Source organism: Coregonus clupeaformis, chromosome 39 (assembly GCF_020615455.1).
Source record: "Coregonus clupeaformis isolate EN_2021a chromosome 39, ASM2061545v1, whole genome shotgun sequence".
In the NCBI taxonomy this organism is placed as follows: domain Eukaryota; kingdom Metazoa; phylum Chordata; class Actinopteri; order Salmoniformes; family Salmonidae; genus Coregonus; species Coregonus clupeaformis.
The window spans coordinates 1439511-1455512 of NC_059230.1; the positions used below are offsets into that span (position 1 = coordinate 1439511).

The 16002-nt window shown below is 42.1% G+C and overlaps 1 protein-coding gene across 1 annotated transcript in view; it reads right to left on the minus strand.

The window, feature by feature from the left end:
* The window catches only part of LOC121554600 (arrestin red cell), a 77938-nt gene that overhangs the window by 59855 nt on the left and 2081 nt on the right, over positions 1–16002 (minus strand). The gene's annotated exons all lie outside the window — the stretch shown is intronic.

A 16002-nucleotide genomic window follows, 5' to 3' on the forward strand; every position in this document is an offset into this window, starting at 1 on the left:
AGACGCGATGTGGGTGAACAGATGATCTCCGCATTTGTCTTTCCCACCATAAAGCATGGAGGAGGAGGTGTTATGGTGTGGGGGTGCTTTGCTGGGTACACAGTCTGTGATTTATTTAGAATTCAAGGCACACTTAACCAGCATGGCTACCACAGCATTCTGCAGCGATACGCCATCCTATCTGGTTTGCACTTAGTGGGACTATCATTTGTTTTTCAACAGGACAATGACCCAACACACCTCCAGGGTGTGTAAGGGCTATTTGACCAAGAAGGAGAGTGATGGCGTGCTGCATCAGATGACCTGGCCTCCATAATCCCCCGACCTCAACCAAATTGAGATGGTTTGGGATGAGTCGGACCGCAGAGTGAAGGAAAAACAGCCAACAAGTGCTCAGCATATGTGGGAACTCCTTCGAGGACTGTTGGAAAAGCATTCCAGGTGAAGCTGGTTGAGAGAATGCCAAGAGTGTGCAAAGCTGTCATCAAGGCAAAGGGTGGCTATTTGAAGAATCTCAAATATAAAATATAATTTGATTTGATTTGTTTAACACTTTTTTGGTTACTACATGATTCCATGTGTGTTATTTCATAGTTCTGATGTCTTCACTATTGTTCTACAATGTAGAAAATAGTAAAAATAAAGAAAAACCCTTGAATGAGTAGGTGTTCTAAAACTTTTGACCGGTAGTGTATGTCCATTACATGAAATGCAAATAAAAATCAATTTAGATTACAGGTTGTAATGCAACAAAATAGGAAAAACGCCAAGGGGGATGAATACTTTTGCAAGGCACTGTATAAATTAATCAAATAAGATTATTTAAAAATACAACAAAATGTAATGACAAAGTTTTAAAACATTATCCTAAATATAAACCATCAACTTAGTGAATACCATTGGTGTTTAATATGATGGTTTCAGCATGAAATATTATTGTATATATTTGTTTAACTTTTATTAGTTTCTTATGCCAATATGTCTTTGTTGTAAATGTGTTTGAGCCAAACTGGTGGGAATTGTGAATAAAGTAAATAGTTGAAAGAGTTGCAGAGTTAATTGAAAATAATGTCATTCTTAAATAGATTATTTTTTCAATAATTAAACTGTTTTCTCTTGAACCATATGTTCTATGCACTAGAGACTCATGGACAATATGAACACAGATATCAAAAATGAATACTATATGTGAATATTTTTTTTTTGTTAAAATATAAATGACCGAAGTTACCATAGATTACCAAAATTACCAAAATTACGGTAACTTTGGTAAATTAACGGTAGCTTTGCAACCATAACTATAGATACAGCAATAATGCCGCAAAGGCAGACGGTTGTAGAAACACTCAGAGACACTAAATATTAACTGTTCTATTCTAACACTTGGCATCGTGTAGAGGTCAAATTATATTTTATATTTAGCCAAAAACCTTGGATGACACGGCAGGCAGAATAGTGCAGAGACAGACGGGCGAACAGACGGACAGACGGACGGACGGACAGACATACCCCTCAAACAGACTGGACTAGCTTATAATGTGTGCACAGACAGTAGAAACAAACACATATTGTATACACAGACAGTAGGCTACACGGAGAGAACACACACTGTACAGGTTAGAGATTAGAGTGGGTGGGCCAGCTCATTAGAATTAAACCAGAAGCGTACGTCAAGCCCACGTCATAGTCAGGGTTGTCAGGCTTCGGTGCTGCGGTAAACCAGCCTGCGTCACAGAGGACAGTGTAGGGGTCTCCTCTCCTCATGACTGACTGACCTAGCACTGTTTCCTTTTATCAGTGTGTGTGTGTGTGTGTGTGTGTGTGTGTGTGTGTGTGTGTGTGTGTGTGTGTGTGTGTGTGTGTGTGTGTGTGTGTGTGTGTGTGTGTGTGTGTGTGTGTGTGTGTGTGTGTCTGCTAGTTTTATAGGTTGTTGCTTTGAGCTGGCATTGTAAAGCTCAAACTTAGCTTAGGGATGGTGTGGTAAAACACACACACACAGACTGTGTGAAAAACATTTTCCTGCCCTGTCTGTCAGTCGAGGTATTTTTCCAATTGTTGTTCCACTGAGCCCAGGGATGTGGGAGAGAGGTCACACACACACACACACACACACCTTATCTAAACACACACGTACCGGCAGCGGTGCAGACACTCGGGGAGAGACGTACGTAGATAAATTCTGACAAACACACCCAACCACACACACACTCAACCACACACACACACAGACACACAGACACACCGCTCTCCAGAGTCTGCCCAACGCATCACCGGGGGCACACTGCCTGCCCTCCAAGACATCTACAGCAACCGGTGACACAGGAAGGCCAAGGAGATCATCGACGACCTCAGCCACCCGAGCCATGGCCTGTTCACCCCGCTACCATCTAGGAGGAGACAGTACAGGTGCATCAAAGCTGGGACCGAGAGATAAACAGCTTCTATCTCCAGACCATCAGACTGTTAAACAGTCACCACTAGCCGGCCTCCGCCCAGTACCCTGCCCTGAACCTTAGTCACTGTTACTAGCCGGCTACCACCAGGTACTCAACCCTGCCCCTTAGAGACTGCTGTAAATAGACATGGAACACTGGTCACTTTAATAATGATTACATACTGTTTTAACTATTACATATGTACAGTTGAAGTCGGAAGTTTACATACACTTAGGATGGAGTCATTAAAACTAGTTTTTCAACCACTCCACACATTTCTTGTTAACAAACTATAGTTTTGGCAAGTCGGTTATGACATCTACTTTGTGCATGACACAAGTCATTTTTCCGACAATTGTTTACAGACAGATTATTTCACTTATAATTTACTGTATCACCATTCCAGTGGGTCAGAAGTTTGCATACACTCAGTTGACTGTGCCGTTAAACAGCTTGGAAAATTCCAGAAAATGATGTCATGGCTTTAGAAGCTTCTGATAGGCTAATTGACATAATTTGTGTCAATTGGAGGTGTACCTGTGGATGTATTTCAAAGCCTACCTTCAAACTCAGTGCCTGTTTGCTTGACATCATGGGAAAATCAAAAGAAATCAGCCAAGAGACCTCAGAAAAAGAATTGTAGACCTCCACAAGTCTGGTTCATCCTTGGGAGCAATTTCCAAATGCCTGAAGGTACCACGTTCATCTGTACAAACAATAGTACGCAAGTACAAACACCATGGGACCACGCAGCCGTCATACCGCTCAGGAAGGAGATGCGTTCTGTCTCCTAGAGATTAACGTACTTTTGTGCGAAAAGTGCTAATCAATCCCAGAACAGCAAAGGACCTTGTGAAGATGCTGGAGGAAACAGGTACAAAAGTATCTATGTCCACAGTAAAACGAGTCCTATATCGACATAACCTGAAAGGCCGCTCAGCAAGGAAGAAGCCACTGCTCCAAAACCGCCATAAAAAAGCCAGACTACGGTTTGTAATTGCACATGGGGACAAAGATCGTACTTTTTGGAGAAATGTCCTCTGGTCTGATGAAACAAAAATAGAACTGTTTGGCCATAATGACCATCGTTATGTTTGGAGGTAAAAGGGGATGCTTGTAAGCGGAAGAACACCATCCCAACCGTGAAGCACGGGGGTGGCAGCATCATGCTGTGGGGGTGCTTTGCTGCAGGAGGGACCGGCGCACTTCACAAAATAGATGGTATCATGAGGAAGGAAAATTATGTGGATATATTGAAGCAACATCTCAAGACATCAGTCAGGAAGTTAAAGCTTGGTCGCAAATGGGTCTTCCAAATGGAGAATGACCCCAAGCATACTTCCAAAGTTGTGACAAAATGGCTTAAGGACAACAAAGTCAGGGATTGGAGTGGCCATCACAAAGCCCTGACCTCAATCCTATAGAAAATGTGTGGGCAGAACTGAAAAAGCGTGTGCGAGCAAGGAGGCCTACAAACCTGACTCAGCTCTGTCAGCTGAAATAAATCACTCTACTATTATTCTGACATTTCACATTCTTAAAATAAAGTGGTGATCCTAACTGACCTAAGACAGGGAATTTTCACTAGAGTTAAATGTCAGGAATTGCGAAAAACTGAGTTTAAATGTATCTGGCTAAGGTGTATGTAAACTTCCGACTTCAACTGTATATACTGTATTCTAGTTAAGGCTAATTCTATATAACTACTGCTGAACACACCTTTTCTATTCATATACTGTCCATAATGTCTATACACACCATCACATACATATATATTTATATTCCGGACTCTGACATTGCTCGTTCTAATATTTCTATATTTTATTTTGGGGATTTAAGTGTATTGTCAGGTATTGTAAGGTATTACTGCACTGTTGGAGCTAGGAACATAAGCATTTCGCTACAGCCGCGACAACATCTGCTAACTATATGTACGCGACCAATAAAATGTGATTTGATTTGACACACAGACAGACACAGACACACACACAAACGTAGGATTTGCGAATTATGCTTAAATTTTGTACGAGACGAAGCCTCATGCTAATCTTTCCCCCACGCAAGTGAGAGAGAGAGAGAGAGAGAGAGAGAGAGAGAGAGAGAGAGAGATAGGGATAGAGAGAGACGGGGAGAGAAAACTGGGGCTAGTGAAAATAATAGACCAAATCTCTCTCCTCCTCACTCTAAGCACATACAATAAAAAGACTACAATATCCACAATGCACGGCAACAATGGGCCAGTTAAAGGGATTAGAGCAGTGGAACGAGGGAGGAGGGAGGAGAGGAGAAATACAAAAAAGGGGTAGAAAGCAAGAAGGAGAGAGAAGACCAAGCAGAAAGACAAGCTAGACTTTTATTAGATTATTAGATGTATTATTATTTTATTATTATTATTTATTAGTTTATTAGATATACCTTCCTGCATAATGACATAAAACAACACAACTCAGACACAACTGCTGTAGCGGAAATATACACTTCTTCCATGGTAGGTAGAAGTCACCCCAAACCAATGATCCGGGGTGCGATATTTGTTATGATTGTAGTACTGACAATTCATCCTTTAAGTCTTATGACAATGCTTATGAAATGTTATGTCTCTAATGCATTCATAGCTAGCCGTTCTCATCTTGCTATGAACTGCCTGCTGCCTGCCTGCTGCCTGCTTACTGCTTACTGCTTGCTGCCTGCCTGCCTGCTGCCTGCATGCCTCCTGCTTGCTGCCTGCCTGCTGCCTACCTGCTGCCTACCTGCTGCCTGCCTCCTGCCTGCCTGCCTGCTGCCTTCTGCCTGCTGCCTGCTTGCTGCCTGCCTCCTGCCTGCCGCCTGCCTGCTGCCTGCCTCCTGCCTACCTGCTGCCTGCCTCCTGCCTGCCGCCTGCCTGCTGATTGCCTCCTGCCTGCCTCCTGCCTGCCGCCTGCCTGTTGCCTCCTGCCTGCCTGCCTCCTGCCTGCCTGCCTGCCTGCTGCCTGCCTGCCTCCTGCCTGCCTGCTGCCTGCCTGCTAACAGGCAGCCTGATAACAACACACAATGATAACAACACACATTGATAAAAACACACATTGATAACAACCCACATTGATAAAAACACACATTGATAACAACCCACATTGATAAAAACACACATTGATAACAACACACATTGATAAAAACACACATTGATAACAACACACAATGATAACAACACACATTGATAAAAACACACATTGATAACAACACACATTGATAACAACACACAATGATAAAAACACACATTGATAACAACACACATTGATAACAACACACATTGATAACAACACACATTGATAACAACACACATTGATAACAACACACATTGATAACAACCCACATTGATAAAAACACACATTGATAACAACACACATTGATAACAACACACATTGATAACAACACACATTGATAAAAACACACATTGATAACAACACACATTGATAAAAACACACATTGATAACAACACACATTGATAACAACACACATTGATAAAAACACACATTGATAACAACACACATTGATAACAACACACATTGATAACAACACACATTGATAACAACACACATTGATAACAACACACATTGATAACAACCCACATTGATAAAAACACACATTGATAACAACACACATTGATAACAACACACAATGATAAAAACACACATTGATAACAACACACATTGATAACAACACACATTGATAACAACACACATTGATAACAACACACATTGATAACAACACACATTGATAACAACCCACATTGATAAAAACACACATTGATAACAACACACATTGATAACAACACACATTGATAACAACACACATTGATAAAAACACACATTGATAACAACACACATTGATAAAAACACACATTGATAACAACACACATTGATAACAACCCACATTGATAAAAACACACATTGATAACAACACACATTGATAACAACACACATTGATAAAAACACACATTGATAACAACACACATTGATAACAACCCACATTGATAAAAACACACATTGATAACAACACACATTGATAACAACACACATTGATAACAACACACATTGATAACAACACACATTGATAAAAACACACATTGATAACAACACACATTGATAACAACACACATTGATAACAACACACATTGATAAAAACACACATTGATAACAACACACATTGATAAAAACACACATTGATAACAACACACATTGATAACAACCCACATTGATAAAAACACACATTGATAACAACACACATTGATAACAACACACATTGATAAAAACACACATTGATAACAACACACATTGATAACAACCCACATTGATAAAAACACACATTGATAACAACACACATTGATAACAACACACATTGATAACAACACACATTGATAACAACACACATTGATAAAAACACACATTGATAACAACACACATTGATAAAAACACACATTGATAACAACACACATTGATAACAACACACATTGATAACAACACACATTGATAAAAACACACATTGATAAAAACACACATTGATAACAACACACAATGATAACAACACACATTGATAACAACACACATTGATAACAACACACATTGATAACAACACACATTGATAACAACACACATTGGTCTTACTGTTCTAAACTTCCATCGTCCTCCATCACTATACATTGATGTCACCAGAGAGAAAACACACATAGATAAACACACACAGGGGCGCAGGGCCAATAAAATAAATACATACATACACACACACACACACACACACACACACACACACACACACACACACACACACACACACACACAGACAGACAGACACGTTCAGTAAAGCAAGCCGAATACAACTATGAGAGACAGGTAAACCAAGGCAAACACTGGGCTTTATTCAAACTCACACACACACACAGGGAGAGGAGGAGAAACAGAGTGAACAACACCGTCCTTCCGTGACTCGTCCTCTCCACTCCTCTCAGCCAACACCAAGCTTCTCAGAGTAGGAGTTCTGATCTAGGATCAGTACCACCCCAGTCCATCTTACTAATCTAAAAGGCTAAACTGATTCTAAATCAGCAGTCCTTCTCAGAGACACTTGATACATACGGCCCCAGCTGTACCTCCCCTTCAGCTTCCCTGGGAGCTGGGATAGAGAATTCAATGTCTATCTTTGGCTTTCCCTCTCTCCCTCTCTCCCTTCATTTATTATTCTCTGTCTCGCTCCCTCTTTTCACCCCCATGCAGAACTTTCATTTCACACACTGTCAGCGTCCCAAATAGCACCCTATCCCCTGTTATAGTGCACTACTTTTGACCAGAGCCATGTGGCCCATATGGTGAAAAATGTATCTGGTCAAAAGTAGTGCACTTTATAGGGAATAAGGTGCTATTTGGAACACACCAACTGGCACAGGCCCTGAGGGGAGCCAGACAAACAAGAGACAGCTGGGGGGAGAGAAGAATAAAGGAGTGATAAAGAGTAGGAGAGACGGAGGGAGAGAGAGAGAGAGAGAGAGAGAGAGAGAGAGAGAGAGAGAGAGAGAGAGAGAGAGAGAGAGAGAGAGAGAGAGAGAGAGAGAGAGAGAGAGAGAGAGAGAGAGAGAGAGAGAGAGAGAGAGAGAGAGAGAGAGAGAGAGAGAGAGAGAGAGAGAGAGCGAGAGAGAGGCAGAGAGAGAGAGAGACAGAGAGAGAGAGAGAGAGAGAGAGAGAGAGAGAGAGAGAGAGAGAGAGAGAGAGAGAGAGACTAGACTACTCCCTCAGGTCTGGTAGTTTTAAGAGGATAGCTGTTAGGCTACCTCAGTACTTACAAATGTGTGTGTGTGAGTGTGTGTGAGTGTGTGCACATTATTTCTCTCCATATGCTGTGTGTGTTAGTATGTAGACATTCTCCTCCTCTCCTTTTAGGTAGATTTTAGGTGGATTTTCTTTTCGTCTCATTCACTTACTGTTCTGATCTGTCCATTCCTGTCCTCTACCTGATCTGTCCATTCCTGTCCTCTACCTGATCTGTCCATCCCTGTCCTCTACCTGATCTTTCCATTCCTGTCCTCTACCTGATCTGTCCATTCCTGTCCTCTACCTGATCTGTCCATTCCTGTCCTCTACCTGATCTGTCCATCCCTGTCCTCTACCTGATCTTTCCATTCCTGTCCTCTACCTGATCTGTCCATTCCTGTCCTCTACCTGATCTGTCCATTCCTGTCCTCTACCTGATCTGTCCATTCCTGTCCTCTACCTGATCTGTCCATTCCTGTCCTCTACCTGATCTGTCCATTCATGTCCTCTACCTGATCTGTCCATCCCTACCTGCATAAGGAACGGATTAACAGAAGAGCTTAGTACCTCTTTAATTGATTAATTGTTCTAGCCTCTATCACACAGACACACACACACTGACCCACTTTTCCAATCAGTTGTGCATTCATTAGGATTAGTGTGTTTACTTGTTGTCCTTGAATGATTCATGAATGCGGGGACCACAGGTGTTGGCTGGGTACAGCTTCCCTCTCTAGTGTCACCTCTGCTTTCCTCCCCATCGTTCTCTCTCTCTCTCTCTCTCTCTCTCTCTCTCTCTCTCTCTCTCTCTCTCTCTCTCTCTCTCTCTCTCTCTCTCTCTCTCTCTCGTCTCTCTGTCTCTCTCTCTCTCTGTCTCTCTCTCTCGCTCTCTCTCTGGACCTTCTTTCTCTCTCTCTCTCTCTCTCTCTCTCTCTCTCCCTCTCTCTCTCTCTCTATCTCTCTCTCTCTCTCTCTCTCTCTCTCTCTCTCTCTCTCTCTCTCTCTCTCCCTCTCCCTCTCTCTCTCTCTCTCTCTCTCCCTCTCTCTCTCTCTCTCTCTCTCTCTCTCTCTCTCTCTCTCTCTCTCTCTCTCTCTCTCTCTCTCTCTCTCTCTCTCTCTCTCTCTCTCTCTCTCTCTCTCTCTTCTCTCTCTCTCTCTCTCTCTGGACCATCATCTCTCTCTCTCTCTCTGAGTTTGTGTCCTGTCATCGCCTCCTGTGGCAACATTTAACACCTTGACCGCAAAACCCCATGACCAACCCCCCACTTCCTGTTACCAGCTACACACACACACTGACGCACATAGGCTGCACCTTGTCCTAAAAATATACTGCCCCCCCGAGGGAATCGAACCCACATCCCTGAGCTACAGTGTTGTAATGATGTGCAAATAGTTAAAGTTCAAAAAGGAAAATAAATTAACATAAATATGGGTTGTATTTTCAATGGTGTTTGTTCTTCACTGGTTGCCCTTTTCTTGTGGCAACAGGTCACAAATATTGCTGCTGTGATGGCACACTGTGGTATTTCACCCAGTAGATAAGGGAGTTTATCAAAATTGGGTTTGTTTTTTAATTCTTTGTGGATCTGTGTAATCTGAGGGAAATATGTGTCTCTAATATGGTCATACATTTGTCAGGAGGTTAGGAAGTGCAGCACAGTTTCCACCTCATTTTGTGGGCAGTGTGCACATAGCCTGTCTTCTCTTGAGAGCCAGGTCTGCCTACGGCAGCCTTTCTCAATAGCAAGGCTATGCTCACTGAGTCTATACATAGTCAAAGCTTTCCTTAAGTTTGGGTCAGTCACAGTGGTCAGGTATTCTGCCACTGTGTACTCTCTGTTTAGGGCCATTTTTTGTTAATTCTTTCCAATGTGTCAAGGAATTATCTTTTAGTTTTCTCATGATTTGGTTGGGTCTAATTGTGTCGCTGTACTGGGTCTCTGTGGAGTCTGTTTGTGTTTGTGAACAGTGCCCCAGGACCAGCTTACTTAGGGGACTCTTCTCCAGGTTCATCTCTCTGTAGGTGATGGCTTTGTTATGGAAGGTTTGGGAATCACTTCCTTTTAGGTGGTTATAGAATTTAACGGCTCTTTTCTGGATTTGGATCATTAGCGGGTATCGGCCTAATTCTGCTCTGCATGCATTATTTGGTGTTTTTCATTGTACACAGAGGATATTTTTTGCAAAATTCTGCATGCAGTCTCAATTTGGTGTTTGTCCCATTTTGTGAATTCTTGGTTGGTGAGCGGACCCCAGACCTCACAACCATAAAAGGCAATGGGTTCTATAACTGATTCAAGTATTTTTAGCCAGATCCTAATTGGTATGTTGAATTTTATGTTCCTTTTGATGGCATAGAAGGCCCTTCTTGTCTCTCAGATCGTTCACAGCTTTGTGGAAGTTACCTGTGGCGCTGATGTTTAGGCAGAGGTATGTATAGTTTTTTGTGTGCTCTAAGGCAAAGGTGTCTAGATGGAATTTGTATTTGTGGTCCTGGCAACTGGACCTTTTTTGGAACACTGACCTTTTTTGTCTTACTGAGATTCACTGTCAGGGCCCAGGTCTGACCGAATCTGTGCAGAAGATCTAGGTGCTGCTGTAGACCCTCCTTAGTTGGTAACAGAAGCACCAGATCATCAGCAAACAGTAGACATTTAACTTCAGATTCTAGTAGGGTAAGGCTGGGTGCTGCAGACTGTTCTAGTGCCCTCGCCAATTCATTGATATATATGTTGAAGAGGGTGGGGCTTAAACTGCATCCCTGTCTCACCCCACGGCCCTGTGGAAAGAAATGTGTGTGTTTTTTGCCCATTTTAACCGCACACTTGTTGTTTGTGTACATGGATTTTATAATGTCGTATGTTTTTCCCCCATTCCCATTTTCCATCAATTTGTATAGCAGACCCTCATGCCAAATTGAGTCAAAAGCTTTTTTGAAATCAACAAAGCATGAGAAGACTTTGCCTTTGTTTTGGTTTGTTTGTTTGTCAATTAGGGTGTGCAGGGTGAATACGTGGTCTGTCGTACGGTAATTTGGTAAAAAGCCAATTTGACATTTGCTCAGTACATTGTTTTCACTGAGGAAATGAACTAGTCTGCTGTTAATGATAATGCAGAGGATTTTCCCAAGGTTGCTATTGACGAATATCCCACAGTAGTTATTGGGGTCAAATTTGTTTCCACATTGTGGATTGGGGTGATCAGTCCTTGGTTCCAAATGTTGGGGAAGATGCCATAGCTAAGGATGATGTTAAAGAGTTTAAGTATAGCCAATTGGAATTTGTGGTCTGTATATTTTATCATTTCATTGAGGATACCATCAACACCACAGGCTTTTTTGGGTTGGAGGGTTTGTATTTTGTCCTGTAGTTCATTCAATGTAATTGGAGAATCCATTGTTATTATTATTAGACAGTAGTTGCCATAGTATTCTTGTTAAAGGGCCCGCGCCATAACAAATCAGTTGGACGGGCCTTTGATTTCCATAGACGGGCAAGTTTTTTCACGGGACCTCATATGTGTGCACACGCTTGCATGTAATAGGGTGTAATCGTAAAGGCCATAGGCAGCTCGTGAGTTCCAAGTTTGGGGAAGCTTACAATTTATAGTACCATTTCTGCCGATCTTTGTGTGCCAGTTATGATTATTTTTATATGCGCATTTTCGTGGAACAGTTTCATTTTCATAATAAAGCTTTTTGTTTCACAAAATCACTGTCATATGGTTAATCATAAAAATCTGAAGTAAAATGATACAAATCTAAAAGTTAAAATGCAACTATGGCGAGAGCACCAGCCTCTGCCATATGGACACATTCATACACTGTGATCTATCGGCGGCTAAAGAAATGAGAGCATAGAACTCAGAGATAGCCTATAGGCCAATGCAGCAGTATGCCTATAACTTCGATCATCAACTAAGTAAAATACATAGACCTAAACTGACAAATAAAAACAGTAGAAAATATCCTGATGAAAATTCTGGTTCTTTCAATCACATTATTTGTAAATTCAGCTATTTCAGCCACACCCATTGCTGCCAGGTGTATAAAATCGAACACACAGCCATGCAATTTCCATAGACAAACATTGGCAGTAGAATGGCCTTACTGCAGAGCTCAGTGACTTTCAACGTGGCACCGTCATAGGATGCCACCTTTCCAACAAGTCAGTTCGTAAAATGTCTGCCCTGCTAGAGCTGCCCCGGTCAACTGTAAGTGCTGTTATTGTGAAGTGGCAACGTTTAGGAGCAACAACGGCTCAGCCGCGAAGTGGTAGGCCACACAAGCTCACAGAACGGTACCGCCGAGTGCTGAAGCCAGTAGCGCGTAAAAATCTGTCCTCGGTTGCATCACTCACTACCGAGTTCCAAACTGCCTCTGGAAGCAACATCAGTACAATAACTGTTCGTTGGGAGCTTCATGAAATGGGTTTCCATGGCCGAGCAGCCGCACACAAGCCTAAGATCACCATGCGCAATGCCAAGCGTCGGCTGGAGTGGTGTAAAGCTCGCCGCCATTGGACTCTGGAGCAGTGGAAACGTGTTCTCTGAAGTGATGAATCACGCCTCACTATCTGGAAGTCCGACTGACTTATCTGGGTTTGGCGGATGCCATGAGAATGCTACCTGAGGAGGAATAATAGTCTAGGGCTGTTTTTCATGGTTCGGGCTAGGCCCTTTAGTTCCAGTGAAGGGAAATCTTAACGCTACAGCATACAATGACATTCTAGATTATTCTGTGCTTCCAACTTTGTGGCAAAAGGTTGGGGAAGGCCCTATCTATGAAGGCAATGCTAAATGGCATATTATTATTATTATTATTATTATTATTATTATTAATGCCCCCGTGCCCAAATCGAGGTCCATACAGAAATGGTTTGTCGAGATCGGTGTGGAAGAACTTGACTGGCCTGCACAGAGACCTGACCTCAACCCCATCGAACATCTTTGGGATGAAATGGAATGCTGACTGCGAGCCAGGCCTAATCGCCCAACATCAGTGCCCGACCTCACTAATACTCTTGCGGCTGAATGGAAGCAAGTCCCTGCAGCAATGTTCCAATATCTAGTGGAAATCCTTCCTAGAAGAGTGGACGCTGTTTTAGCAGCAAAGGGGGGACCAACTCCATATTAATGTTCATGATTTTGGAATGAGATGTTCGACGAGCAGTTCTCCACATACAGTTGAAGTCGGAGGTTTACATACACCTTAGCCAAATACATTTAAACTCAGTTTTTCACAATTCCTGACATTTAATCCTAGTAAAAATTCCCTGTCTTACGTCAGTTAGGATCACCACTTTATTTTAAGAATGTGAAATGTCAGAATAATAGTAGAGAGAATGATTTATTTCAGCTTTTATTTATTTCATCACATTCCCAGTGAGTCAGAAGTTTACATCCACTCAATTAGTATTTGGTAGCATTGCCTTTAAATTATTTAACTTGGGTCAAACGTTTCAGGTAGCCTTCCACAAGCTTCCCACAATAGGTTGGGTGAATTTTGTCCCATTCCTCCTGACAGAGTTGGTGTAACTGAGTCAGGTTTTTAGGCCTCCTTGCTCGCACACTCTTTTAAGGTTCTGCCCACAAATGTTCTATAGGATTGAGGTCAGGGCTTTGTGATGGCCACTCCAATACCTTGACTTTGTTGTCCTTGGAGCAGTGGCTTCTTCCTTGCTGAGCGGCCTTTCAGGTTATGTCGATATAGGATTAGTTTTACTGTGGATATAGATACTTTTGTACCTGTTTCCTCCAGCATCTTCACAAGGTCCTTTGCTGTTGTTCTGGGATTGAGTTGCACTTTTCGCACCAAAGTATGTTCATCTCTAGGAGACAGAGCGCGTCTCCTTCCTGAGCGGTATGACGGCTGCGTGGTCCCATGGTGTTTATACTTGCGTACTATTGTTTGTACAGATGAACGTGGTACCTTCAGGCGTTTGGAAATTGCTCCAAAGGATGAACCAGACTTGTGGAGGTCTACAATTTTTTTCTGAGGTCTTGGCTGATTTCTTTGGATTTTCCCATGATGTCAAGCAAAGAGGCACTGAGTTTGAAGGTAGGCATTGAAATACATCCACAGGTACACTTCCAATTGACTCAAATGATGTCAATTAGCCCATCAGAAGCTTCTCAAGCCATTACATCATTTTCTGGAATTTTCCAAGCTGTTTAAAGGCGCAGTCAACTTAGTGTATGTACACTTCTGACCCACTGGAATTGTGATACAGTGAATTATAAGTGAAATAATCTGTCTGTAAACAATTGTTGGAAAAATGACTTGTGTCATGCACAAAGTAGATGTCCTAACCGACTTGCCAAAACTATAGTTTGTTAACAAGAAATGTGTGGAGTTGTTGAAAAACGAGTTTTAATGACTCCAACCTAAGTGTATGTAAACTTCCGACTTCAACTGTACCTTTGGTAATTTAGTGTAACTTCCATCGTCAAATAAGTAACATACATAGGCCTAAATCCGAGAAATAAAAACAGTGGAAAATATCCTGTTAAAATTCTGGTTCTTTCATTCACATTTATCTCTCTCCTCCGCCTGTCTACCTCCCTTTCTATCTGTCTTGACTTGAGCTATTGCTAGTGAAGTTCAACACGGTATCAAATCATCACAGGGTCTGTCCCAAATCTGTCGCTAACAAACATACAACAGTGTAGACTAACAATTAGCCTATTCTGGGCCCTCAAATTTTCCTGTGCCAGTGAGCTCGGGACCAAAAGCTGTTTTTTATGACGTTTCCACTGGATATATGGGATCATCAGATCATGATATTTTGCTCTTTCACACCGAGACTTGGTGATTATCGAGGCCGGGAGTGTTGTAAAGATTTTTTTCAAATACTGATGTTAAAAAGACGGATATTGTTTACTTGTGTGAGGTGAAGAAAAAAGTGGCTGAGAAACTCAGCTTATTAGTGGTGTACGTGGTGAGTTAAGACAACGCACCCTATACTGTATTTGCCTCACACCCCTCCCCTTCTTCTTGATGCAACATTTTAAATTATACTCTAGACACATTATTGTCACACATATTTTAGACACTTTCACTGACAGTCGCAACTCAATCAGCTAGACCTACTGCCCCGCGCACTACCCAAATTGCGGGCTTCCCAAATAGGCATAGGCTTGTGATTTGAAACAATCCACAGCAAAAACAATTAAGAAGCTAATGATCCTATGTGGCTAAGGCATGCTCCCTGGTGAAGTATGTTGAATGATTGTATTTAGACAGGAGTAATTATATAATTTTGGCGAAACATAAATTTACAGTTCCAATTCGCAAGAGGCTGAAACTAGAGATTTGCATATAATGACGAGATTGTCATGTCTCCACCCTAACAATGGGAGTATTTGTCCCGAAGGTGGGAAGGCAGGCGAAAAGCTTAGGTTAGCATATTATTCCCATTGAAACACATTGGGTTTATTCTGGACAGATTTAGGCAAAAGTGAGCCCTCTCGCTTCGCCACTTCTCGCCACTTCTCTGCTGAAATTATATCAACGGAGAAAGCACCCGAGCGAGCGAAACAGCACCCCTCAATATGTAGCCCATGTATTTGATGCTGTCTGGCCAGAAATAGTATGACATGCCATACTATTTTGGTCCAGACAGCATCAGATACATGGTCTACACATACTGAGACAGAGGGGCACTGTTTCGCTCGCTCGGATGCTTTAACTGAGATTGAGTGTTTCTGTCGTCGCGCGTCTCGGTCAAATAAATGATAAATATTTCAATATTTTATTTGGACGGGCAAGGAGTTACGGTAAGGCGGGCCTG